At 40.5% G+C, this 27,463-nt stretch overlaps 1 protein-coding gene across 10 annotated transcripts in view; it reads left to right on the plus strand.

Moving 5' to 3' along the window:
* TBL1X (transducin beta like 1 X-linked) overlaps positions 1-27,463 on the plus strand; it is a 198,415-nt gene that overhangs the window by 27,565 nt on the left and 143,387 nt on the right. For 4 of the 10 annotated variants that reach the window (XM_068682540.1, XM_068682512.1, XM_068682557.1 and 1 more), the window contains exon 2: positions 26,374-26,446. The exons of 2 other annotated variants lie outside the window; for them this stretch is intronic. The gene's annotated coding sequence lies outside the window, so the exon portion shown is untranslated. The remainder of the gene's footprint in view (positions 1-26,373; positions 26,447-27,463) is intronic. 4 more of the 10 variants (XM_068682549.1, XM_068682530.1, XM_068682564.1 and 1 more) reach the window with 1 other exon arrangement.

A 27,463-nucleotide genomic window follows, 5' to 3' on the forward strand; every position in this document is an offset into this window, starting at 1 on the left:
CATAGGTGCAATTCACTTGTTGAGAATCACAAGGAAAATTATTCCTGGTTACTCACAAATTTGTCTGCTTTTTCTAGCAGGCGGTCCTCTTACAGTACAGAGCTAATGTAGCAAGAGAACTTATTAAAAAATAACATAATGTGGCAATGGCAACACATCATAAAGTGCTTGCTACAGTTTTGTCTGTCCCCTTAGTCCAAAATAAAGTCTCTCAAATGTATCCTTACTCCAGAATACATCCATGATATACAATTGAATGTAAAGTCATACTCTGTAATACACTGATTGCTTCCTTAGGAAGTCATTTGACATACCATAAAATCAGTATGATCATAGTAACATGTAGAATTTTCATAATTGCCCTGCAAAGCTCATTTATAACAGTTTCAAGTTCAGGCCATCAAAGCCGAGCTGTTACAGAAACCTAAAGCTAAAGAATGATGTGTTATGTGTGTATCTTTGCATGGTGGTAGTAGTCACAGGATCATGGAATTGGTTTGGGTTGGAAGGGACATTAAAGACCATCCATTAAAGACCATTAAATTCCACCCCCCTGCCATGGGCACGGACACCTCCCACCAGCCCAGGCTGCCCAAAGCCCCATCCAGCCTGGCCTTGAACACCTCCAAGGATGGGACATCCACAGCTTCTCTGGGCAACCTGTGCCAGGGCCTCACCACCCTCAGAGTAAAAGATTTCTTCCAAATACCTAATTTAATCTATATTTTTTTTAGTTTGAAGACATTGTACCTTGTCCTATCACTTCATTCCCTGACAAAGAGTCCCTCTCCTGCTTTTTTGTAGGCAGTAACAATAATGGTTCAACTGGAGAACTGCACTTCCAGCACTACAGCATCCTCTGAGTGCTAAGTGTCACTGATAGAACAGGTTCAAGTGCTCATGAAGAATGTGATCTTTCTGATCTTGCCATTTAAATATAAAAGGTGACCATATACAGTAGTCTAAAGGTACCTGGGAGATCTTTCTGCAATCTTTTCACAAATGGGTTTTTGCATGAAGATGAACAACCGCACCAAGAAAACAATATGCTTATATCAAGTTGTTTTCAATCCCTGAGTGCAGAAATGAGCTGAGTAAAATGCTAAGTATGCTGAAACATTGGGCGTGGAAATCAGTCTTGCCATCTTGGCGAATTACACAGTTTTACTTCTGTGCAGAAGACAGCAACATTGCCATGATACATAAAGCTCCAGGCTCCTAGCAAATTTCAGCCAGCCCCGCAGATGGAGCAAGAAGGGTGAAGGTGCCTTGCTTTGAGCTGTTACAACCCATTTGTCCACTGACTAGAGGAAGAACAGCCAGTCTAAGCTACAAGGGAAAATGGAGTTCTCTCTTTCTCATAGGAAAAGTAAGCTTCTTTGTTTCTGGTCCTTCTTCCTTTCCCCATCTAATCATTACCTCCTCAGGCCTGCTTGCAGTTATAGGAGGGGAGGTAGCCTTGGGCCTATGTTGTGCCTCACCTCTGTCTTCCAAATCTGGAAAGAAGTGGTTGACCTTACTTCATCTGTCCTTGGCCTGAAAAATGGGGCTTGGGTAGACTTTGCTATAGCAGGAAGAGCAGACCTTGTTTAAGAAGAAGAAACGCATGTGAGTGCAGGTAGTTGCTGATCCAGGGTAGAGGCATGCATAACGTTGTCAAAATGGATACCTAATGAGAAGTTTGGGGAATAGCAGCAAATGATGCTGCACTGTTACATACCCAGGGAGTAGAGCTGCAGCAGGAAGCAAGATTACTTTACTCTGTAAAATGGCAGCCCTGTAGCTGCCGTGTGTATTATACAAGCACAAGAGTTAAAAAAGTCAAAGAATGTTAGAAGAAAACTAAAGCATATTCTTACCTCCCCCCCCCCCAAAAAAAAAAAGGTTAATTTTTAAGTCAAGTGTTTCTGATTTTTGAATAGTTACCATTACAAGCAAAACACTTGGGCTTATGCTTAATGGTGAACACATCTTACAGTGTTTTAACAAATCTGACACCAAGTCTAATTTTTACATACGGTTTGTTTGCTGCTGCTGAGAATTGTATTTCACTGGGGTTTAGATAGAAGAGATGCTTGATCTGCTTTGGCAACATCATTCTGTTAACAAACAGATCCTACCCTTACAGTGATCAGTCAGTTACTTTTCTGATTAAGAAAGGTATGTTTTGTAGTTGGGGTGGGGTTTTCAGCTGTAGACGAATAAAGATAGGTATGACCAAAAAAAAACCCACAAACAACGGGAAAAAAACAGTTAATAATATTTGTGCTTTGATCTTTGAAAATCCAGTCATATTTGGAGACAAAGGCAAAAAAAAAAAACACAGCGTAATTTAAAATCTCTAGGCAGCTCAACCAGTGTTGGCTGTTTTAGCCAAATAAATTTAAATTCATACAAGCTGCTGAAATTTATAAAATCTGTCAGTCCAATAGAAAACCCTTTTTTATCCTTATCCATTGGACCAAAACTATGATCATTTGATAAGACAGATCTCTTGTTTCTAGTCCAACTTGATATTACAACATTTCTGAGCCTTCCCTCCCTCAGCTTCTCCCCGTTAAAACCTTGTCGTGAAAGGTAAATAAAGTAACCTTTAGGGAGAAACCCCGTGTGCCAAACTCTAGGGAAAAAAGAAGTACCAAGGGTCTATATGATGACAATGAAAATCTGCATAATGATGGAAAGGATTTTCACAGCAGTAATAATGCAGCAGTGGTAATTAAGCCACTTAAAAAAAAAGAAAACGTTTGTATGAGGATAAAGTTTTGCAACTGCTGTTGCTGTTCTGCAGTCTTAACAATTGTGCAAAGATGTGTGAAATACTAAACCAAAAACTACCATTGATTTTTTTTTTCTTCAGTAAAATCAGCAAGACTCGCATTCAATCAACCGTGCTTGTGAGCATTCTGATTCTGCTGTCTGTGGGCCTAGTACTGCAAATCCGTAATGTGTGCGTGCCTTTGTGCTGGATGAGATCTGTCACGTGTGGAAACGTGCCATAGGCCATGCTGGTACAGTGTCTGGTGAAACTTTCACGAAGCCTTTGACATAGCTGTCAAGAAATTCCCAAGCATGTATCTGGAATGGCAGGAACCACAGAGGTGACCTTGGAAATTACAGACTTTGTTAGAATATTATGCAACATATTTTATAAATCCTACTTAAATGTTTGCAGAAGTAATTCTACAAGTTGAGTTGTATTGCACAGTGCTACCACTATTAAATGCTGAACAACACATTGCGTTCACTACTAATAGTGAATGTAAAAGTCATTTAAAATAAAAATCCTTACCACTCTGAGCTCTGGAAACCCATACGAGCTTTAGCTGCTTCTTGTAGCTAAAAAACTCAGCAACCTGTTGAATCTGGAGCTGTGTTTCACGAGGGAGGCAAGATCAAGCTTTCCAGCTCCAGTAGAATTGGAGGCAAAGCATGTTTCTTCTGTCTGTAGAGATGATAAGGATCATGTTTTAATAACAAAAACAATCAAAAAAAAATAGCAGGATGATTCACATAAACTATTTTCCTGCCTTGGGAGGCCAGTTACTCATGTTAAGGTCTAATTACATGTCACTGAAGTCATCCTTTTAACTCCATTTCCCTTATTTGGATAATTTAGCAACAAGATATCTCAGTGAAAATAGGACAAAACAAACAAATAAACAAAAAAATCTCTCCATGAAAACAGGAATGAAGACACTTTCCAAACACTACACAATAGTCTCAACTATTGTCAGGACTACAAAGGATTTTTTCAATGCTCTTCTTCAATAGGAAGTGCTGTGAGACCAGGCAGTAGCTCCCTAACTGCTGATGCAGTTTTGCTTCAGCGCTCTATTCGTTAAGGTTTTCCTTCTGCTCTAGTAGAACAGATTTGCAGGCATGGAGAAATAGATGGACAGTATATTTTTTCCTTGCTACTCTAAAATTTAATGTCTCCCATAGTTAAAACTTTTCATCCAGAAAAAAAAAAAAAATCAAATTCCCAGCAGAAAATACAGAAATAGGGAAATTCTCAACTTTGAAGTGAATTCAAGAAAGTTTCTGATACATCACTAAAATAGTTTAATGATAAACAAATCCCAGAGGAGACCTCCCATAGTGGAAGCCTTCTGACCAAACTCAGCAATTAATTGATCTACATCTAAGATAAAGATGTAATTAATTTTTGATATAATTATGTTGTCAAGGGTTATCAAATCAGTACCCAAAGATCTGCATGTGACTTTTTACAACTAAATCAATAGCCCTTGCCCTTTTTTCAGAGATAAAACAGTATAATTTAGTCACTAATACTGTTTTATACCAATTAGAAGATTAATCAGAGCATTTCTTTTTCTCCAGATAAAATGGTCAGGTCCCTTCCCTTGTAGGTGTTGCACCTCCTTAAAATTTAGCTACTTGTCCCTCACAAATTTGCTCTACATACCTCATGGAAATGGAGAGGCTGTTGTTGCTGTTGGGGTGAAGGGCTACTTGTCCCCAAGGAGCGACCTGAAAAGCTCACCTACAGCAGAAGAAGCCACCCCAAACCAGGCAGTGGGAAACACTGAGCCATGGAAGGGTTGATCCATGGTCTTGGGCTGAAGGTGCACTGGCCTCTGCAAACCTATCTGCACACGCTTAGGTGTGCTGTGTAAATACAGGCAGTGTTTTTGGGCTGAAGACACACCTCAGATTAAGTAGTTGGAGTTTGGGTAACCCGGATTGCTTTCCTGGGGCTGAGGGTTAGGTAGCTGTAATCCATTCAAATCCCGTGTTACATGCTGTTGTGGGTCTTGTCTGTCTGTGCATTGGACGGGGGAAGGAAACCTAACGCTGGCTGGCCTGGGGAGGTGAATGGAGCAAACAGCGATAGCGATCACCACGTCTTCCTTCCGCCAGCCCTGCCCTTCGCTGCGCATCACCAGGGGCTGGTAGGCTTTGAGGTGCTTGCACGTTGTAGAAACATGACTGATTACCCTAAGAGGCTGGGAAGTCAAGTGCAAGTGCCTCCCTCCTTTGGGGCTTCGAGGGAATTGCCATCCTTTCCGGGTCAGGAGGGGAATTACTCGAGTCCGTTCTGCACGTGCTAATCCTCAGCCGGCTCCAAAGCCTATAGTGCTTTGGCTTGGCTGTTGGAGAGTGACAAGAGGTGGTGTGTACTTGCTTTGCCACTGCACATTACGCCTAACCCCTACCTTAAAGCTACCATCTCGATGGCTTTAGCATGCAAGTCGTGGAGACAGTGGAGAGCCTGGTTAGAGGACTTACAACAGAAGGGAACACAGCATGCGTGTGGCAGGGGTGGCTTTCAGCTCGCTGGGTTGATCTGCCCCATGCTTCTCCTCGCCTCCTCTCTTTGCTCTCGGCTGCAGCTGTGGGATCAGGAGGTCCCCTGCCAGCGAGGAACAGCCCAGTAACCAGGGGAGCATTGCAATGGCCTCAGCAGTGGCAGGCCCCAGCTCGTTCAGATGCAGAACGAATATCATCTGCTTACCAGTCCTTAAACCCCATAGTAGTTTGTGTTTCGTCTGCTCCTGGAAATATACTCCATGTTACATTTCCAGTCTTCTCACCCGAGTGAGTTACGTTAGGTGAGGCAGCCTTACTCCATCCTTGCTCCTCGGCCTTCATCTCCATCCTAGGCCAAGGGCTTTCCCCAGGGACTGTAGGGCAGAGGGGTCACCCCCAGCTCCCCGGGGCAGCTCCTCGAACCCCACAGCTGCAGCCACCCTCCTGCAGAAAGCTATGGGACCGGCAGCGCGGGGCCCCCCAGTTCCCCCCAAGCCTCCCTGCTGGAAGACTGGGCCGCATGTCCAGCACCCCTTGCACATGGTGACGTTTCGGATATTTATTTTTCTGTGGTCTCTAAAGCAAAGTCTACTGTACTTGGTATACTGTGTCAGCCTGAATGTTGCCTACTAGGGAAGTTCATTATGTATTTTTTGCAAATGTACTGTGAATACTTGATCTTTGCTTGTTCCTTCTGCCCTTTTTAGTGTGTTAGGGAGAGCGGGAGCATGCAGGCTATGCTTCTACACAGTATTTTTGAGCAGCTCTTCTCTTTCTTGATCTTCAAAGTATGTATTTTTTAGAGCAGAAGGATTTTATTTTTTTTTTGTGGGCTATTTTAACTGATTAGCCAGTGGTGTTTTCTGTACACACACATACAGATGAATGTGTGGACACATGTATGTGCATACATGCATACAGACACGTATATGTAAACAATGATATATAAAGACTCTGGACTAAACTCTTTTATAAATTGTGTTCTCACCCTGCTTCACTTTCTAAAAAGTAATTGCATCAAAGGTTTTAACCCAAGTGTATTCATTTTCTGCCTTCTCATCCAACACAACATTGTCCCGAAGTCTGGCCTAATTCTTCACAGAAGTATTCTTGACCCTTACAGCACTATTCTGTGTTTGATACCAGAAAAATGTGCAGCAGTCTTAAACCTTTGCCAAGTCACTGTTTATCCATGTCTCTTTATCACCATATTTACAGTGTGGTTCTCTTTTTTAATATAAAGTGCCAGCATTTATATTGGGACATATATCTCCAGGTATTTGGTGAAAGTCATGACACAGCTTAAAGAAGGGTTAGGCCTTCAGCTGAGAGTAATGCTTGATGTAATCCTTACTTGCTACAATTATGCTGGAAGTAATTTTTTGCAGCTTATTATACTGAAAATAGTTTGTCAAAAAGAATTGATGATCATCTCTGATAAAGAGAGGAATTTCACCATGTAAAAATCTTAGCATGTGTTTTGTTTTTTCTTTTGTGACTGGTAAATATTGCAATAATCAGAAGTCTGATGCTCCAAACAAAAATTTGAGGAGTGCATTAATTAATGTAATGCATTTGGATTTTTGTATATGCAGTAATGTGTGCAGCTGTTTTGCCTCTTTCATACTTGGTAAATAATATTTATGTTCAGTGTCACTTTAAGTCACCAGATCATATTGCAGCTGACTATGTGCAGGGAACTCCTGAATGGGTCCTCCACCTGAAGGACAGTTGAAGCAGCTGTCCAATATAGAGATACCTGCTTTGGTCTGGCAAATCACACAGATTGCATGGTAGTACTGAGTTTGTACTACCTTGTTGCTTCTGACGAAGTTGTGGTGGTGTAGAAAAAGGTAGAAAATACTGAATGTAAATATTCATTTGTAGTTGTGCCAGGTTTATCACCATGCATTTCTAGCTTTTTCCCTCTTTTTTTGGTATGAATTGATGGTTTTCCCCTTTTGCTGACTCATTTTTACTGTGTCTTTCTCAAATTCTGTTCCTTTCATTGCCTTTGATCATCAGACTATGTTCATCATCGAGAGAAACTGTGTTTCAGATGCTTAATCTTTGACTTCTTCATCCTTAAACATTAGAGGGTGTTACTGAATGACAAAGTGAGTTAGTAAATGTGATAGCCACTATGTGCTATTCTTGTGATGGCTAAGCATACTGAAAGAAAGACCTCTGAATCTGCGCAATTTATTGGTAACTTGCTTGTCTTGTCAAATTTTGCCCTTCCAGTCACAGAGGAATAGTTTGTTACACTTCACATTTGACAGGGAGTGAAGAGTGGCTGGCGCATGAGCTACTGAAGGCGCCATGGGAGAAGGGGTGGCCAGAGGATGGTTTGTTTCAGGGGTCCTCAGATGAAGGACAGGCACCTTTGGCAGCCGTTAGCAGCAGCAACTTCATCTAAGACTCTCTGCCCTTGTTGCTCTCCCAAAAGGAAAGAAAGAAAGTGCAACAGGCTCACAAATCATTTCATTAATAGTAAATGTATATCATACTCCTGGTTTGCTTGGCATGTCTACTACAGAAAATACTGCCCTTATTTGACGAGGAAGGCGTACCTTATTTTGAGCTACAGGAAAGCTGTATTGTCATCCCTTGCTAGAAAGTAAGCTTGTGTTCACAGCAAGCACTGCGTTTGCTTATTGCATGTTACATAAAGTCTCCTTTGAACTTGTTATGTGTGATATTTCACAGGAACATGGGAATATTGCTATTTTTCAGAATGCACTGTCAGGCAATGCAAATAATATCAGTTCTCAAAATCCCAGGTTATAGGAACATAGTATTTTCTGAAATACGCTATTCTAAAAATGATGATGAAGTGATGACACAAATCAATAAAGCTAGGGGATTTTCTAAGTGGAGACAAGTCTGAAACATCTCTCCTTCAGTCTTCCTGTTGTGCTCTGGTGCCAGCTTCTGCTCAAGCTGTAGTTGTAATGTCAGTTCTAATTCTTCTGAATTTATCTGTCAGATTTATCTCTGTCAGCCATAGTATTTGTGTGCCATCTCATGCTTCAGTTTCTAATGTCTGTACTTAACTGATTTGTTTCCTATCTGCCTAGTCCATCTTTTCATTTTTTTTTGTGAAATGGATTTATCTTGTTTTTATGATTAAATGGAAGGAGTTGCTAAGGAATCAGATCTGGATCCTTTATTGCATTTTAGCATCGTTCCTTGGAAACCTGATTATATCTTGCAAAGCAGAGTAACATCTCAAAGGTAATAAATCCTACGCAGCTTGTTAAATATCCCACTTTTTTTACTTCTAGGTTCTTACTGAAGCAGAATTACATTATTCCAAACTGTGCTGTGTGTGAAGTGTTCTGCTGTTGCTCTCCACGTGTGCTAGCAACTAAGCATTTGCCATGCTAGGACAGAATTACTTTGTCTCAAAGACTGTATGTTCAGAGTATGATTTCATAACTGTCAGCTAAATGACTTTTTACTAATGATATTTAAATATTTATCACCTCTCAAAAAAAACAAACTGTTGTGAAAAAGCAGGGGAAAGACTTCTGTAGACAAGTTCAAAGCCATGTCTATCAACTACATGGCCGATACTTGTTTTTTTTATTACTCAGTGGGCTATAAAATTCACTTTTGTGTCTGATGCATTGAAAATGTGCAACATAAATGTATATTTTGGTATTGCTGATAATTGGATTGGAGTTTTGCCAGTAACAGCTTGCTTCTGAGAGTTTACGATACAGATCCATTTCCATTCATGAAATAATTTTAATTGGTGTTTCTGACTGAGAGGTGTTCAGAGTATGTACGTGTGTTTTCTGCTTCTGTCCTGGCTTCTGGATACCTTCTAGCTGCATTCATGTGGGCAACCTTCATTAATAAAGAGCGCTTTGGATGGTTGCAGTTTTGAGGTATTTCACGTTTCTCTGTATTTTTCTCTGGTGAAATTCTTGTTGCTGCTGACAGTGAGACACTGAAATGGAAAGTGTGGAGAGCTCATAATACCAGGTTCCTTTGGACACAATGCATTTTCAGTCATCTCTAGATGAAAATCTTGAAAATAAAAGTGTTGTTTTTTTAATTAAAAAATCCCCCATGAGTTTCAGATTTTGATTTCTTATGATTGATAATGATGTAAATGAATAATCAGTTCAGGAAAGTAAATATATGATGTGGTTGCCTCTGACAGTAGAACTTGAACTTGGTGACCGAAAAGGAAGCAGGGAGAGTATTTCTTCAGCAAATCAAGTGTATTTCAGTAACACTTACACCAAAATCAGGATTGTGATGGGGGGCTAAAAGTGCTAAGCAGCAAGAACGATTCTTGCTGGCAAGGAAATCCAGAGGATTAACTAAGATGGCTTAGAAGTAAGACACAAAAAAGGTGTGTATTTAGGTAGAAAACAGAACTGAAAATAGAAGCGAGCAGATCATGCGAGCACTGACTGCGAGGGAAAGAAATTCCTGCAGTAGGTAGGTGGATCCAGGAGTGTTTCCCAGCCTGGAGGTGGCACTGGGGTCATCTACCAGCTGCCTCCTGACCCGAATGTGAGGGGAACCAAACCTGCCCCAGCTCTTTCACCTCGGCTTCCACAGCAGGGAGGCTGGTGAGTGTGCTGGGGCTTTCGGGAGCGTGGTTGGCCCCTGGTGTCAGCGCCATGGCAAGAGCCCACCTTCTGCTGCTCGCTGGCAGGGGTCTGGCAGCTCTTAGCCCTGCCCCAGGCGGTGGGCAGCGCGCTGCTGCTGTGGGCCCTGAGGCTCGGGGCTGCCGGCGGTGAGAGCCAGCGTGAGCAGAACGTCCCCGGACCGGCAAGTGCTAGCAAAGCGAAATTCGGAGAAGTACAAAGAAGCAATGAAATGAAGAATTATTTCTGTTCTGCTGAGGGATCTGAGATAGGCTGCCCTCTGTATACAAGCAAGCTTCCAGCAGTTACTGAAAACAGACTTGACAGCAGCATTTTTTACAACTCCGTCAGAACTTCCAAGGGTAATGTAGTGAAACTGGAGTTTAAAACCGGGAGGCGTCCTATTTCTTCACTTGTTGAGCTTCCTAAAAAGAAATGTCGCGGGTTTTTTTTATTTTTAAATACTTATTACCTTTGTTTTTAATGTAAATTTCTGTGTTTTCAATACAGATCTTCAAACAAATAGTAGTCCCTAATAAGCAGCATTCTTTAAGTATTTTTTTGTGTCTTATTTCCTCTTTAAAGTAAGTGTGGTTTGCCTAAGCTTCTTCCCTGCAGTCGATGTCTGCTTGGATAGGGGAGCAGATGCACTTCATGGAGAGGCAGGACTGCAGTCAGCAAACTCCCGTTGTGCAGTTTCCTTAGGAATCGTAACTCACAGCATGCTAAGGTTTACTCTAATTTATACCCCTAGGACACGTTTCTTAGCTAGTGCAATGCAGTGAAAGGTTCGTGGTGCAGGAGATCTCTGCCCTGGCTTCCACATACCCCCGTCTACTGCTGGTGAATGGCCAGGCTGGGAAGGAGAAGGATTGCTTTGCCAGTTCTGTGTGGGATGAGTGGTCCTGTGCTTCAGCACGGCTGTCTCACAGCTTGGAGAGGTTTCATCTGCCTCCTTGCTGTAGGAATCTGCCTGGTACCTGTTACAGGAACTGCGTGCTGGGATCAGGTCATGTTCTTGTTCTGCCCTGGAGTGCTGGCAACTTCGGTATCCCTGTTTCATGGCAGCATACCGTGTGTATACTGAGGGCTGCCACCATTCTGGAGTGGTGTGCTGCTGGGCCATCAAGAGTTGCCAGTTAGAGAAGATCCGTGGAGAACCTCATGTGCATATTGTAATTTCCAAGATTCCCTGACCTCTTGGCATATAATTCATTACACAAACAACTGAGAACCCACACTTAAAGTGGGATATAATATTATACTACTTCATCAAGGCTTACGTGAGGCAAAGAGGAAACAAAGGATTAAATGACTGTTAGAGGAAAACTTCTCCCCTCCCCCACCAGGGCTAGTTTTGCTCTAGTTTTTATTTTAAGGTCAAGAAAATTACTGTTTTACAGACTTAACATCTAGCCACTTCATTTAATGCCTAGTACACAGGATGGCTAAATAGAGGAAAGCACATGCAATATTTATGTTGCTGTGAGAAAGCATTATGCTCTCAACTCGGCCTGATCTGAAAATAAAACCTTTTGTGTCAGGATAGCTCTGTTGGCGAGGATTGCTATTGTTTTTTAAAGTCTGTAATCATATTTCTGCAGCCCCTAGTATTAACAATATTTACAAATACATCATATTTCCATTTGGGATTAAACTGGTCCCATGAAAACACCTACTGTGTCTGATAAACAGCGGTTCTGAAATATGTGGAGCAGTGCACACTTCATGTATAACATTCAAAATGTCACTCCTTTTCCTGGGAGGTTGCCTTTTTGGGAAAATGTTGATTCATGGCCACTGACAGATTCTGCGTTTTCTTTTCAAACACGTTCCCCGGCTGTACGTCTGTGCTAAAGGGCTCAGCTCCCTGCTGCCAGAGTAGGTCACTGGAGAAACCGTGGCTGTTTGTGGGAGCGTCCCGTATAAATCTGGGCCACGGGAGGAAAAGGTGAAACCTGCAGTCAGTTCTGCAGCAGCTCTTGAGAGTGATTTAGCTGACGCAGACTGTGATGCAATACTGATAAAAAATGTGTGCAGTGCTGAGCAGCAGAGACCGCGGGGAATTCTCCATTTCTGCTTGCCCTCTGAAATCTTAACCACAATACGTGTAGTCTTTGAGGTGAAGAAGATCCCCTTGTTATTTTCAAGCTCTAGGTGCAACTATAGTGTCACAGGGTAATGCCATCACTTTGACAAGAGGATTTCTTTTTTGGTTTGTTTTTTAGCAGGGATGGCTTGCGTGTTACACGAGTAAACCCACCCGTTCTTTCCTGCAAACTGGACAGGGTCAACATGACTGGTAGATGGCAAATATTTTGGTACGGGCTGTTTTCACAACATGCAGAAATACTGCCTGCAAAAGATAAAAGAGCTGAATATAGGAAAAAATCTAATTTCCTTGGGAATAAATAGAATAGAAATTTTTAAGCCCTTAAAAATCTGTTTTTAAGCATTTCGCTTGCTATCCCTTTTTTCTGTTTCTTTGAGAGGAGAGAACCTAGAAGATGGGAATGCAAAATGGAAAAAAAAGATTATAAAAATTAAAACACCAAAATATTTAAATGTTTTAAATGAACTAATTTTAATGGAAAACCCACCATTTCATTGGTAATTGCTTTTACTTCAGTAAGTTTCCCTTGAAAAATGTCAGTGTTCTCCATATGTGGAAAGGAGTGTGCATATCCTGCAGAGAAGTATTTTGGAGTGGAATATTTCTGTTCTTTTTTCACATCTGCCTCTCCCAATCTTAACAGGATTTATCAGAAAACAACCCATTGACTTTGTTAGCAATGTAACTTTGGCTTAATATCTGACATTGGGTGTAAGTGACTTAGTGCAACATCTAGCCAGGGGTCACAACTGCAAGTGACATTTCAGGAAAATTTGAAATTGCTCCTTTTTTCAGCTCTTCTGCATGTAAGCATCTTATATTCACTCTTGTTTTCAGGGAACCTAATATGTGTGAAAGATGCTTTACTGTCATTTGCACTGAAGCATAACTCTTGCAGATGGCATCGAGTCTTTTATCGTTATATTCGTGTCTGGGATAATTATGATGTAGACTGCCATGAGCAAACTTGGTCTTAAAGGCATAGAGATATTGAGGTAAAAAAGTAGTATCTGGTGTCCTTTTTCTGTTGCTGTAACTAGACACCATCACCCTTAGAGGCCAGCATTTTTTTGAATAGATGTTTGACCCATATTTCATCTAACCACAAACCAAAAGCCTAATCCTGCAAACACCAAAGCAAGTGTGAAACTTGCTCAAATAAGCGTTTTTTACTGACATGGAGATTGCTGAGGTGAATAGTGACTTACTTGCATGTAGTAAGAAATCCAGAAATGGAATCGTGATCTCTCAGAAGCGTAAAGGTGCCCTACAGTTAGACTTTAAAACCTGTTTCATCTTAGCATAAAGAATTGCTGTAGGAGAAAGCACTCCTCTGTGACTTATTTGAAACAAAGCCTTTCAGAAGTCTTTCTTAATATGCAGAGTATGTCTCTTCACATACGTCAAAGAGGTCTTGACTGTGCCGTTTAGTCTGACATGCACTATAGGAGTGTGTTAAATAAAATATATGTAGATTAAAATTCCTGTGAAATTACATTTGTTTTTATTTTGTTTCTTCATCGGTAGGTCCTAGATGAATAATACGAAATTATATTTAAAAATGCTCGCTCTTCCACACTAATGCTTTCTGCTTTTCACTAGATTTGCCTAGTTTAATACTTCGGCTCTCATGCACTAACCAAAAATTCTTGCACCACTTGGCTGGAACTACATCAGCAGGTATTTAGGTCCAGCCAATTCATACGCGGAGTTTCATTCAGTTTCTAAGTAATGCAAATATTTCTGCTGATCTTTCAGCAAAGCCGTAACTTTTTATCTCAGCATCCAACATGGTGTGTTAAATATCAGGTGCTTTAGCCTGTGGAAACTTCCCAGTGATTTCAGTATATTTTCCCTATCACCAGCTGTACCGTGTCCCTGAGAGCTACATCGGCATGGTGTGGAGATTCCGCATGGTTTGGTTTCAGTGTCAGGTTGTGGGCAACCTTTTCCAGACGTCATCTGTGATATTAATTTAATCAGTTATGCTGAGTATTTTAAACACTAGGGTGTCACAAAAGTACTGAAAAAGATGTGTGACCTAATTTATTGTCTGCCGCTCGGAGTCTGGGTGTCCAACCGGTTACTCCGTGTCTAGAACTCCCGTGGGCCTGTGCGGCACGAGCAGTTTCAGGAAATCTTAATTACCTACGCTGTTGCTTTGATGCAAAATCAAGACAATAAACTGAAGGAAGTAGTTCTGGTCTTGTGTGTTTTGCTTTTGATCTGAACAAGTTTAAATTTACTGTAAATTGATCAAAGTTCAGAAACGGAAGCAAAAAGTATCACTGAAATGACGCCCCCAGCAAGCCTGGTAAAACTCCACTTGTAAAACTTTTTGAGTGGTCCTTCTGTAGTCTCTTGAGTCCTTTGTATGGCCATTAACTATACGGTATTAGTTCTGGTTTGCAGGTTATTATCCACCTGAAATTTGCATATGCTGAGTCTTAATGCTGAGTCGTACCTATAACTTCTCTCACACCACACTAATACATACATGCCGCACAAAACACATTCACTGGAAGATCCTCTTCATTGTTGGGTAGAACGGAGTGTGCTGTAGGTAAATGTACATTTAGGAGCTATAGACTCCCTGCATTTGAAAGGAGTTAGGAGCTAGGCTCTTCAGCATAGGCATAGGCTCTGTCTTGTGCCAATACTTTTATTTTTTTTCTTACTCTGGTGGTTTTTATAAATAAAAGATTCCAAAAATTTAAAGGTGAAATTATGAGGTCAGTCGGAAAGAGTGAGTGGGAATTAGTGACTAGGAGTGGAAGTTTTTATGATAATGATATCTGTTCAAGTGTGTTGTGATTTAAAAGCCTGTTTCTTTCATGCTAAAATCAAAAATAAACAGTGCTCAGATATAGATAATTTAGTATTCTTGAGAAATTAATTGAAAGATCAAGCACCACAAGGCAGCAACACAAACTTCCTTAATTGAGTCTCGTAACTGCGTATCATCCCTGGCCAGTAGGGGTAATTTACTGTAAATCACTTTAATTCTCAAAGTTAACCAGATAACACTGGTACTACAGTGTCAACTTGAAACACTGCCTGCTCATTTTTGCTTGCAATCTGCAGCGTTTCTTTTACCATTTATACGTACAAAGATTTTCATATGTATTTGTATACACGCAAACTATTTGTCCTATTTGCAAATCTGTCCGGCACATGCACTTTCCAATCAGGAATGTGGGTGGCTTCTGCTGGCAGGACTTTTGCAAGAGGTACTTGCAGTCGGATTCAAGTAAAAGTCATTTTTCAAGTCTTCCTGAAGTCATGCTGGTTTTCAATGTGCAGATTCCATATTAGAAAGAGGAAATACACTTCTGTTTTACAAGATTTATGGACTCTGGTATATAAACATTGTCAGCCTAGATACCAACTGCAAATATCAGGAGATAATTGTCCTGGTTTTCAAATTACTCGCTTTTTGTCAGAATAAGTCAAGTGTATACTCAATCAAAAGTGTGTGTATTTTATATTCCATGTATCATATATCAGAGGCCTAACCACAATTGTGCCTGATACCTTCCTACAATTTCAGTGAAGCATAACCTTTTCCATCATCCAGAAGAAAAGGGCCGAGGTGATACATTCACATCTAGTTAATGAGCCCATGTGGCACAGAGGACAGAAAACCATCTTCAGCCTGGGGCAAATGGCACTTCTGCAGATTAATAAAATGCTGGGAGTTGCTGCAGCATCGTATGAGACAGGGCAGCAGCAGAGTTATCCTAACCGTCTATAGGATAGTTTTTTCATCACTTCAGTTGTAAAATAAAAGACAGGCACCTAAGCCACCTTGGAGTTACTTTCCCATTGCTGGGCAGTTGGCTCACTGCTGCCTGAGAGGAACACATCCCCTGCAGTTTACCAGCTCAGCCCCGCTGACCATCAGAAACGTGCTAGGTCATGTTAACTCAGTTGTTTCTGGTCCGTTCCTTCAGTATGCATGAAAGCTCTCTGAAAACATAACTACTAAGGTATTTGTATTTCATATGCAGGAGTGGTGTAGTGAGTATGTAAGCCTACAGCTGCTGAGAGGCAATGCTCACGGCTTTGCGCAGCTCCACTCCTTCATCCTCGTGCAGCACTGTTCTGAACAGCAACTTTTACACCACTAGGTACTAGTAGGAGCCATCCCATCTGACTTAAGTATCTGTGAGCATTTTTTAAATGCCAGTGGTATGTTCGTGTGTGGAAGACAGCTCATAGTACAGCCTTACTGTGAAATGTTTAAGGTACACTTGTGATAATGGGCAAAAAGAGAGAAGCCGAGTTCAAATATAACTGGGATATTTATTTTCTTAGAGGAAGCGGTTGTGTGCTGTTTGACTAGAATGCCTGCCTTATTTAAAGAAAAAGACTCCCGTGTGTTAGCTCAGGGAGCAGTGCTGGCTCTGCTGCAGTTGCTTGGAAGAAAAAGTATATTTTGGAATGTAACTGCAAAACATGTGTGGCATTTCTGAGGCAATTAAGAGATTCCAAGCTTTAAGGAAAATTAATTCGTGTTCTGTCTAGTCCTAGTAATGGTCATGTTCCAAGCAAATTTTTCACAAAGATAGGGTTTGTTAGTGGGAATAAGTTGGCATTAGGAGTTTTTGAGTATTATTATGAAATTAACACTATGATGTGAGCAGCTACAATACACTGCTTTGTGTAGGAACCATCAAGCTCTTTCCTTGGTTACCAGGTCAGCTCATTTGTCCATCATTCTTTAAATTTGTGCTGCTGCATTTTTAGATTTTTTTTTCCTAGTTTTATTTTGACCTGTGACTTACAGTGTGATCTAAATTTCAGAATAAGAAGAGCATTGAAATTAAAAATTCAGAGTCCTGAAAACATTTTTTTCAGAAGAACGTACATGTGTAAACACGAGCTTTTGGAGAAGTGGTTATAACGGAGCAGCTTTTGCTCCAACAACTAAGAGCAAGTATGTGTAGGAGGTGGTGACCTAAAGCCTAGAGGCTTGTCTGGATGGGAACACCACAAAAAGGCACTTGCAGTGCCAGCTGAGGACATGAAGATGAGAGCGAGCAGTGATGAGCCGTGAGGTCTGGCCTTCCCGAGTATGTTCTGTGTGGTTCCTCAGCAGCCTAATGCAATTACATGGTGGAGGAGAGAAGTGGCCATCTATAACTGTCCATTTAGAAATGGCTGTTGAGTGCAGGCACAAGCATTTGGCTTGAAGTAACAGGAGTACCCTTGTTACGGTGCTCTGTCAGTTCATCTGTTTGCTGCTACTGTTTGGAGGTGTATATTTAGGATTACGGGTCAGAAAGTCCCAGTTGCTAATTCAGCTCTGCAGGCCCCCAGTGTCTGGTCTCAGACAGGTCGTTCTGGTCTTTATCTCGATATGCAAATATTTAAAATGAGAAGAACATCTGTTAACATCATAGGATGCTGTGTAGATGATTTAATGGTTGTAGCAGTCTGAATTAGGTAAAGTGCTGTGATAATGCCATTAATATGGCTCTAAGCCACCAGTATGATGCAGCTGTGAGAAAGGCTAATGTGCTCCTACAATGCATTAGATACAATATTTTTGTAGAGAGAGGGAGAAATGCTAATAGCATATTACAAAGCCTTCCTGAGACCTCATTTGGAATATTGTGTCTGATGCTGGTCACTTACAGTTAGGAAAGATGGCCTTAAATTGGAACAGGTGCAAAGACAGACTACAAGGCTGATCAGAGTAATGGAGTACTTATCTTTCAAAGTGCAAATTAGAAAGCTTCTGTTGTTTAGCTTGGTCAAATGAAGGCTGAGAATGGATAAAGCTGTTCTTTGTAAATAAATTTACGGATAAACATCAGGACTAAAGAACTGTTTCACCTAATGTATAACCATTTTGTCTGGTATTGATATTATCAATTGCCCTTGAATGAATTTAGACAAGAAATTATAAGAAGGTTCCTAGACATTATTTTTTTGAGACTTGGATTTAAAGTATTTGAAGTATTGAGGTCTCCAAGAGGTCTGAAGGGAGACTGAAACTGTTTATTTTCATTACACTTTTTTGGCACTAACAGCATACCTCAGGGTTTCCAGTGGTTGCCTGTGGATAAGAAGTATGTTTTTTCTGCTCTTCTCCTCATGAACCCTTTAATAACTTATTTTACTTGTCCTCACTTCTACCCCCCATCTTCTCACATTGACCATTGCTGATTACAAGATCTGGGATCAGGGATGAATGACTCCCTGTGGGGAAATAGGCACACAATGGTAGATATTTTTATCCTCTTTTGTTGTGTGATGCATGGCCCTCTTCTTGTGATAATTTAGGAGAAGTTGTTACTTTGCAATTAAAAAAATATATCACTGTTATTATTAAGACATAGGATATGGCCAGTGACCTTGATCTCCATTTCTCCCTCTATCATATTCTGTAAGTCTATTCTTTCATATACCTACTATGCTTTTTGTGGGGTATTAAGAAGGTTTCTGTGGTGTTTAGAGCACAAAGAACAGATATCTGTGGAAGCTTCAAGACCAAGCACTCATTGCATGGTTGCCTACAGTTGCACACCCATCCCGGAGTGCCCATCCTGTGCCTCCAAACTATGTTGAGGTGCACGCTGAAATGTTGTGCTGGTGATCCAGGCACGATGTTGTGGTCTTTCTGCTACTAAAACTTTGCTGTTTTCTCCGGATAAGTTTTTCTGTCTTGATGTCTGAAGGATATATGTGTTTGGGTTGTCGTGTACCCAGGAGGAATGTTGTTAGTAAGCGATACCTTGGTGTTTGGTCATCCTCTGCCATTGCTTTAGCCGCATCCGTGAGAAAGTGAACTTCCAGGGAAATCAGCATATCGTCAGAGACCTCAGATTGAAAGGGGAAATAAGGAAGGAGAATGAGATGTGAAATTTTTTCACAGGGTCTAACTTTGGTATTGAATTAAGTCATCAGAATGTGGGCAGGAAGTAGCAGATGATAAAGAGCAGCACTTCCATTAGGTTGTCTTGTTTTTCACTAAGCCATACAACCAGAGAGTCGCGTAGTGTTTATAACACATTCATGGCATAGCTGCTTCCTGCTAAGTGTGCAACAGGAAGAAGTGGTGTTCTTAAATTAGTAAGTTAAGGTCACAGAGAAAGCAGCTGGTAAAAGATGGAGTACAGCTTTCTAGATTTTATTCTGGACAGGATTTAAAGAGAAAGTTTCCCTTCAGTGTTTCAGTGGGGGGCCAGATTACAAATTAAATCTAAGTTCTTAAGTTACTGCTTTTTTAGACCCAGGCCATATCGTGCCACCAAATGTTCAGCTGAAAAAGAAAAATTTTTCTTGAAGGAGCAGCTATAATACTGAATATGAATAAAATACCTTGTTAGTCAGTGGAGAACTCTTAGCAAAGTAAATGAGGTAAGCAAGAGACTATAGCTGCTTTTACCAATAGCTTGCCATGTGGTTTTGTACAAATTATTTGAAAAGGAGTCAAATAATTTTGAACAGCTCATTAATTTTTCTAATTGGGGCCAGTTGAACATCGCTTTTATTTTCCCCATAAAAAGACTGGAGCTCCACTTTAGGATGAATTCTCTTTCAATAAATGAGTTGAATTCAGAAGAGTGTACTTCAGCTTTGCTGACTAAACTTAATAGCCAGTCTCTTGAAAATTTTAGCCATAATATTTATAGTATAGTAGACAGTTAACGTGATTTATAATTTACTTTGAGATAAAACAAGAAAAACACGCTAGGGAATAAGTTTTAATTGAACAGACATACTTTGGCAGATTTCTTTCCCCCCGTCCAACAGTTTATAGATTGTCAATCTGAACAAAAATGCACCAAGAACTTGTCTTTCATTGACAACTGTGTGACAGCAACTGTGCTGTTTATATTTAAACGATGGGATTATCTCGAATACTTTCAGATGGTCTGAAGCGGACTTCCAGCAATGCCCTTCACGATGAGTCGCTATAATTAATGGTTCCTGAAACTACCAGGCCTCCGGCACTTCCTCTCTCCCACAACTCTCCGTGAACTGTGAAGCCTAAGGATCAAAGCAATGCTAACGATATTGGCTTCAGGCTGTACAAATATAAACCCGTATCACTTGTGCTAAAATGTTTGCTGAAAAGTTCTAGTGCTTGCCTGCGTGAGCAAGGTAACTACCATAAACCAGACTAAAATTGCTATAGCCGTAACGTTAAGTCCTCTTATTCTAGTAAGAGAGACTTTTCTCGGTTAGCTGTGCTGATTTTGGCTGAAGGTTGTTAAGCTGACAACCTGTTTATTACCAAAACCAGAAGATACCTCCTGAAGGTTCGCAGTGGTGCGTTGTCCACACCCGGCAGCCATCAGTGCCTGCGTCCCGCTCGTCCTGCGGCCGAAGGGCCGTGTCACCGTGAGGGGGGATTTGCAGGAGATGAGGCGAACCTGCCTCCCTGCGTGACTGTCGTGGCCTTCCTGGCGAGGAGCAACGCGGGGCTGAACACGGTGTCCTTCCAAGTCATCTGGCAGGAACCGGCATGTAAACACCATGCCTCTGCCCGTCTCAGGCCTGGGAGTGTCAGCCGGGAGAAGTAAAATAGACTGAGGAGGATGGTTTCAGAAAGTGTGCAGGGACAAACACTGAAGCTCTTCTTGTGTCTTAAAAAAATATTCAGCATCAATCTATAGTAGATACAGATGTTTATGTACCCGTTAACCTAAATAGCAAACAAACGGGAACGTGCTGGTGAATAGGAGAGACTTAGAGTGCCAACTTTTGATAAATGTTTAGGATTACGAGTGATAATTGGCTTCAGTATGAGTTATAGCCATTGGATTATTTAGGTTTTGAAGCCTAGTTCCAAGGTCATGACTCACAGTAACAGTCCTGCTTCCTCCACGGGATGTGCAAGTGGTGGATTTGCAGGGTCGGGCCAAGCCGGTGGCGGGAGCTGGGATGACTGGGTCTCGATTTATCACCATCAGCCAGTGGTATGCCAAGCTAGAGAACAGGAGGTGGCACAGCATTAAATATATTGGTGTCACTGTTTGAGTCCTCTTCAGAAGAAATAAGGGTGAATATCATCTTACGTTATCCTGACACATACCTTTTAACATTCAGTGCTTATCAGCAAGATTCAAGTGTTTTGAGCGGTTTTGTCTCCCTGCATTTAGGGGTCAAATGAGGATAACTAGATATTACTTTGAGCGTTAAGGTGTACGTAATGCAGTGGCTGAGCAAAGGAATGAGTGATTTATTTGTAATTATTGCATTCATTAATGGTACTGCATCTTAATTTTTGTGTCTCAAATACCCAGAACGTTTGCTGGAAGGCTGTCTTGTAGCATACATAAATATTACCCGTCATTTGTTTTTTTAAATATATATCAGTGATACATCAGTGTACTGTCTTTATTTCAGATAAATCAGAGTTACTTTTCTTTTGTTTTAGTGTTGAAAACATGGAGATGTGTCTCTTCAGTAGTCACCTTCTGGCATCGAATCATTTAGCTGTACTCTTAAGTATGCTGTTACTAACTCACCTCCCAGCAATGCAGTAGCAGTATAGCAGGGATAGGTATTTTTTTCACTGAACCTACATTTCAGCTGAGGGTGAGATTTTTAAATGAAGGCAGTTCAGTCACATAGGTTTTATTACAGGCTGTGAGAATCCTTGAGCTTAAACCTCCTGGCTGCATTCATAAAGTTCACCCCTAAGAGAAAGGCTGTCCATCGCTGCCCCTCCTGAGCAAGCACTCGCTCTTATGCATGCAGGCACATAACACACACACACAAAATCCCTGCTTAGCCTCCTGGGTATTTCATGGCAGGCCAGAGGATTCGGGAGCTGACCCCATTAGTTGTTTGGGAGGTATAGGATTTGGTAGTGCAGAGGAGCACAAGGGTAGATGAGCAACTGTGACTGCGGTTGTTATCCTGGAGGGGTGGGATTGCATTTGAGTGAAGAGGAACCCGGACCTGTTACTGGGGCAGAGAAAGGCAGAGGAGCAATGTGACTGACTGTGGTACTGTCCTAATGAGATGGGAAAGTCTACTGGCTCACAGGAAGCAGTGAAGAAAAGCCATATGTCTTTTGCATTATTTTAAATGAATCCTCAGGAAAGAAACCCAGGGCTTAGGCGCAGAGCAGTTTGCCAGCACGTGAAGCAAAATGGCCTGTGCAGTGTGCCGTGAAAATGTGACCCTGTGTATTAGAATGAAGTAGGGGTAGAACAAATAGTAAGAATTTTAAGCTCTGGGTAGCAATTAGCAACAGAGCTGCTTTTAAATGCAATGCCATCCTTCTAGATTTGTCTTTTTCCAGAACTTCTGTATTCTGGACAGTCAACATGCAGGTTACAGCAAACAAGATTATAAACCTTAGGAAGTTACTCGCAAAGGTATTATGAAAGTTTAGTATCAATTTTTCACTTACTCCAATTTAGTATTTCTATTTACCTTATTCACCTTTCTAATATACCAGTCCTAAATTGTATTAAAGCTAAGGAAAAGCTCCTTCAGTACTTGCAGCACATGTAGGTTGTGACTCGTAAAGTACTGATTATACTATGCAGAAAGGCAATTGTGTAGTAGTATAATTGTGATTATACTAGTATATACATATATACTATTACACATAGTGTAATTGTGATTATACTATGCAGAAAGGCAATACAAACTGAAACCTGGGTTGTATTTCAGTGAAGAAATGATGGGGAAGAGGAAGAAACAAACATAGGGAGATGAATGGAAGAGGAGGAGTTTCATGAGACAAGAAAATGTTTATGAGAAAAGAAAAAATAAGATAGCAGGGCAGATTAGTGAGAGAACTGACAGGTTTAGGATATATATATGTAAATTCATGTTAGGAAGAATCCTACAGCATGTTAGGTTTCATTTATACGAAGAGATATCACCTATCCTACTCTACATAAAAGTCTGTGTTACCTCTTCGTTTTTAAAGATGCTTGTTACAAATAGTGGTGATGTCATGGGGTAATCCAAAGAGCTATTTTTGTGTGTTCAAAGGTGGGAATAATGTTCTTAATGAAATTCTCATCAGATTTGAATTTATTATATAACTGCGACTTGTTTGTGTTGATTTACTCTTAATTCTGTTGTTACAAACCCTATTGTTACCAACCCAATTATTTAAACTATTCTAAAAATAGGACTTCTGCAGTAAATCAAATGTCTTTTAATTTGTTTTATTATTTTACATTTTGGAGGAAATAGCCTCTCACAACTGTATGAAATCATCGTAAATTCAGACTTAACCCCTTTAAGCCTCTTCCCAGAAAAGGGGGAGCTGTTTGAGACAAGATGGGAAGATATCTTTGGTTGGTTTGCGCTTTCTGGAAAAAGAGATGAATGTATGCTATCATCTGTTTTCTTCCAGTGGAATAAAGATAAGTGCACTTATCCTTGGTAAACAGAGCTGAGAACATCCACTGTTAATTAAAAACTACCTTCCCCCCAGTAGTTAATATACGTGACTGAATCAAGGGCTGTTCTGTGTTCAGAAAGAATGACTTCAAGAAGTGCTAGCATATTAACTGAAATGTAGAAAGAGTTTAGGTTAAGATTTACACTCGATCTAATTGTTTTTTTTTTGTGACGGGGTCACTGTACAAATGGAGGATAAGGAGATGAATTACTGTTTTTTTAATTTTAAAGTCGAGATGGTGTTAATTTAACATCAAGACTGAAGTACGTGCAATCCACGAAACCGTCATATAGCTGCCCCGACATCTAAATAAGTATAGTTGTCTGTATTTTTCTGTAGTAAAGGATTTTAATGCCGAAAATTCTACCTCTTCACAGATAGCACTGCTGCTTTGGCTTGTCTCCTGGGATCCTCAAATTAAGTGTTCCTGCACATAAGCAGCTCTGGTGCAGATCTATTTAACACCCATCACTGGAAGCGAGTTCAGCATGGAGCACAGCAGCCATAGCTATGGCATGCGAATCACAAGGACTGTGTGGGAGCCAGGAAAGGAAATATAGGAAAGCTAGTCAGCTGTTGTGTTGAGAATAAATCTGAAAGTAAGGTAGGACAAGAGGGACATGCAGAAGGGTGAGAGGGAGAGTAAAACAGTGGGAAAACTACTGGAAAGTAAAAAGCAGTGCGAAAGAGCACTGAGATCGGTGGAGGGGACAGAAAGCTGAGAGATGATGCTGAGATTAAAAGGAAAGGTAGTGCTTGAGAGCTGGAAACTAATGGGAATGGGATTCTCATTGGGGGGAGGGTAGGGAGCAACATATCGTGTAATGAAGCGGATGAGAGCAAAGCTCTCTTCATCTCTTCTAAAGAGGCAGGGAGACAGGACTGAGATCAGATACGCAAGGCTGGGCCTGATCACAGGGAGTGTGATGCGGGTGGGTGGTGGTGATTGCCCCGTGGGTTGGCGCTGGTACAGCTTGGGTGAGGAGAGGTGGGCAAGTTCTGGAGGAGAAGCTGGGGGAGCAAAATGGAATTTCTCCTGCTCCGTGGCTGCTTTCCCAGCAGAGCTGGGAGTTAAACCAAGCTCAGAAAGCTGTCTTGAAGAACATTGTTAGAGCTATGAAGAGCGAGCATTGCAGAGGTGGGAAAGTGAAGAATTAAGGTTGTCTAGACCTTGGTAACTGTGCACCCTTGGATGTTATACTGTAGTTAGAAGTTATATGATCTCAGAATTATACCGTCTTTTTGCAGGAGCACAACTGTACGAAGACTGTGCAGCAAAGGAGACAGGTCCTTGGAAAATTGCTTTAATTTGTTGTAGAAGCTTTGGGATGGGTAGTGAACGGGAAAATGCGCTACACGAAATGAAAGATGCATCACCTAGTTAAGGCAGATCACTACAACTTCTGCAGAAAATTAAAAAATCTGTAATGCTAGGTGCTCTAATAAATGTCTTTTAGAAATATTTGGTTGAATGCTAAGGTTTGTAATACTCTCAACTCAAAAGTTTAATTCTTTAAGTTCCCTGTCTGTGGTGATCATACATGGTACCTCACAGGGGACTGCAGTGCGATCTGTATCATGGCAGTAGCAAAGAGGAGCTCTGTGGGAACCCAGAGCAGATAAATTATAGAGCTGTGCCGTGACCATATGTAATTCAGTTAACGTCAAGATTTTCAGTACTCTGTTTTCTTCTACCTGCTGTGTTCATTGAGTGAGGTGGGGGGTACTGTGGAAGGAAATTGCACCTCATCTCCTAATAAAATGACTGGATATGAACCAATTAACTAGGAATACTTAAAAAATAAAAATAAAAATTTGGACTTCCATAGTGTTTGCCTTAAAAATGTTAGTTTCCACCTCATCAGATACCTTTCTTGTTTTGAGACTTACGGTTTTGAGGATGTTAGCACGTATATATAGCTTGCTTATTTATTTAATGTATGCTTTCCTGGGAAAATCTGGATGCACGATATGCAAACAAAACTTAAAAACTAGGAAGCATAGTTATAGTCGGTTTTGAAATTTCCAATGACTTCTAGTAAATTCTTCTTTGAAAGAGAGTACCTTGCTTACTTTTAGGGTGATATACCTATTTGCATGATGGAGAAAATTAAAAATAATTTTCTTTTGACCTGATGTAATTTGAATTGTGCTTTAGGGAAACTAGTTCCACGTTTGTTTTCTTTTTAATTTGGTTATATTCTGACCATGGTAAAAAGTTAGGTAGTAATTACTATTTAGAGAGAATAGCTTTGGTTGTTGTGTTATATCAAATGCATTGCTTTTCTCCTCTGTTATTGTTAGATGGGCTGGTCTAAATTAGATGGTCTAATTCTGGAAAATTTGAATATGTGCAGGTGGACTTTTGTGTCAGTAAAGCCACGCTTATTTAATTGGAACTCCATATGTCTGCAGAAATTGATTCCATATGGTTGAATAGCACATTTTGGAATGGTTCTTTAATCCATACTAGTGCCAGGAGAAAGTAGAATAACTTTATTTTTTGAGCTCCTCCTTAACTGAGTGACAGCACACCTGTACACAAACCTTCTTTCAGTTTTTAAAGTGGCAATTGAATATGTAGGGTTTTCTTGTCACATGTTAACAGTTTTAAGGTAGCTTAAATCTGTGGCTAACAAAGCCTTAACTGTGTTGCTTTCTGTTTGTACTCCTAAAAACAAGTGATGAAACATACCTAAATCATGCAATCCCACCTTCTACGAGGTTGAATTTACATAAGGTTTCTCACAGAAAACTCTTTCATTTAAGGCTGTGCTAAGTCTTAAAAAAAATGGTCAAGTAAAAAACGGTCTTTCTGCAGAGAAAAATGCTCTGAGTTTCCTCCTGGTTAAACCAACTGATGGGAAATAATCCTGTTAGAAAATTTCTTGATTGCTGATAATGTTGGGTCGTAGGAGTTGATATAATCAATAGATGAACCTAAGAGGAGTTACGTAAATTGTTTTGTTTTGCTTTTTTTTCCCTAGGTACCTAAGGATAAAACTGGCGTGAAGGGAAAATCTGGGGGAAACTGGGGAGCTTGACTGTACTTGCACGTGAGTAAGTGAACATTTAGCCGGAAATCAGCTTTGCAAAATGTTGAAACTGTTGACTGTTTTTCAGCATCTTCTCGCCTACTTGCAAAGTGTAAATTGAGAGAGTACCTTAGCTTTTGGATTGAAAAATACTAGAAGTAATAGGGCTAGCTAAATGGAACGCAGCATATAACCTTCAGTGCTTTTTATTACTACCCTTAAAGCCTCCATAAAATTAAATGTAGATTATATGCAAGATTCAGGTATTTTGCCTTTTCGGCTATTTATCTGGAGACTGATTGCTGAGTTTGAGTGACCTCTCTGTTTCTTAAACTCAAACTTGTGAGTTGCAATCATTATGGGGCACTGAGGTTCAGCAGGATCGAAGTCCTAACAAGAGGCCAGGTTAAGTATGAGGCCATCAGAGGGTGAAGTCTAAGAAGAGGACCTCGCAGTGGCTTAATATGGTTGTCTTGCAAGGGGTGAATTAGCTACCATTAAAATAGGACAAGGAGAGATTTTCTTCATCAGTTTTGAAGGGGCATGTGACAGACCTTCTGAGGCGTTGGAAGGTGGCCAACAGTTCCAAACCCAACCAACACAGGTTTCTCAAAAGGCAGGAGAAAAAGAGTTGTAGCAGTTTCAGCTATAGCAGTTATCTGCCTCGCTTCCTTTCCTGTCAACCCAAGCATTATTTTGGTTACAATAAATTATTCTACATGTCAAAAAGGTACTTTGTTGTATTATTTAATGTGTTTATTTATTCATATGTATTATTATATGAAATACATATAATTTAATGAGTGGATAAATACAGTGTAGCACAAAACTTCTTTCTACTGGTAACATATTTTTAATAATGGGCAAGTTAATTGAGTTTTCTGAAACAATTGCCAGAGCTGAAGCTTTTCTTCCTGCTGGCATTTATCACGTTAAAAGAATTAGTTTTAGTTTTGTAAGACTTCAGTAAGTTGAATATTCTTACTGGTATTAAATTTTACAAACTCTATTTCTCAGCTGAGAGTCACTCAATTTAATCTGA

This window comes from Anas acuta, chromosome 1 (assembly GCF_963932015.1).
Source record: "Anas acuta chromosome 1, bAnaAcu1.1, whole genome shotgun sequence".
Lineage (NCBI taxonomy): Eukaryota > Metazoa > Chordata > Aves > Anseriformes > Anatidae > Anas > Anas acuta.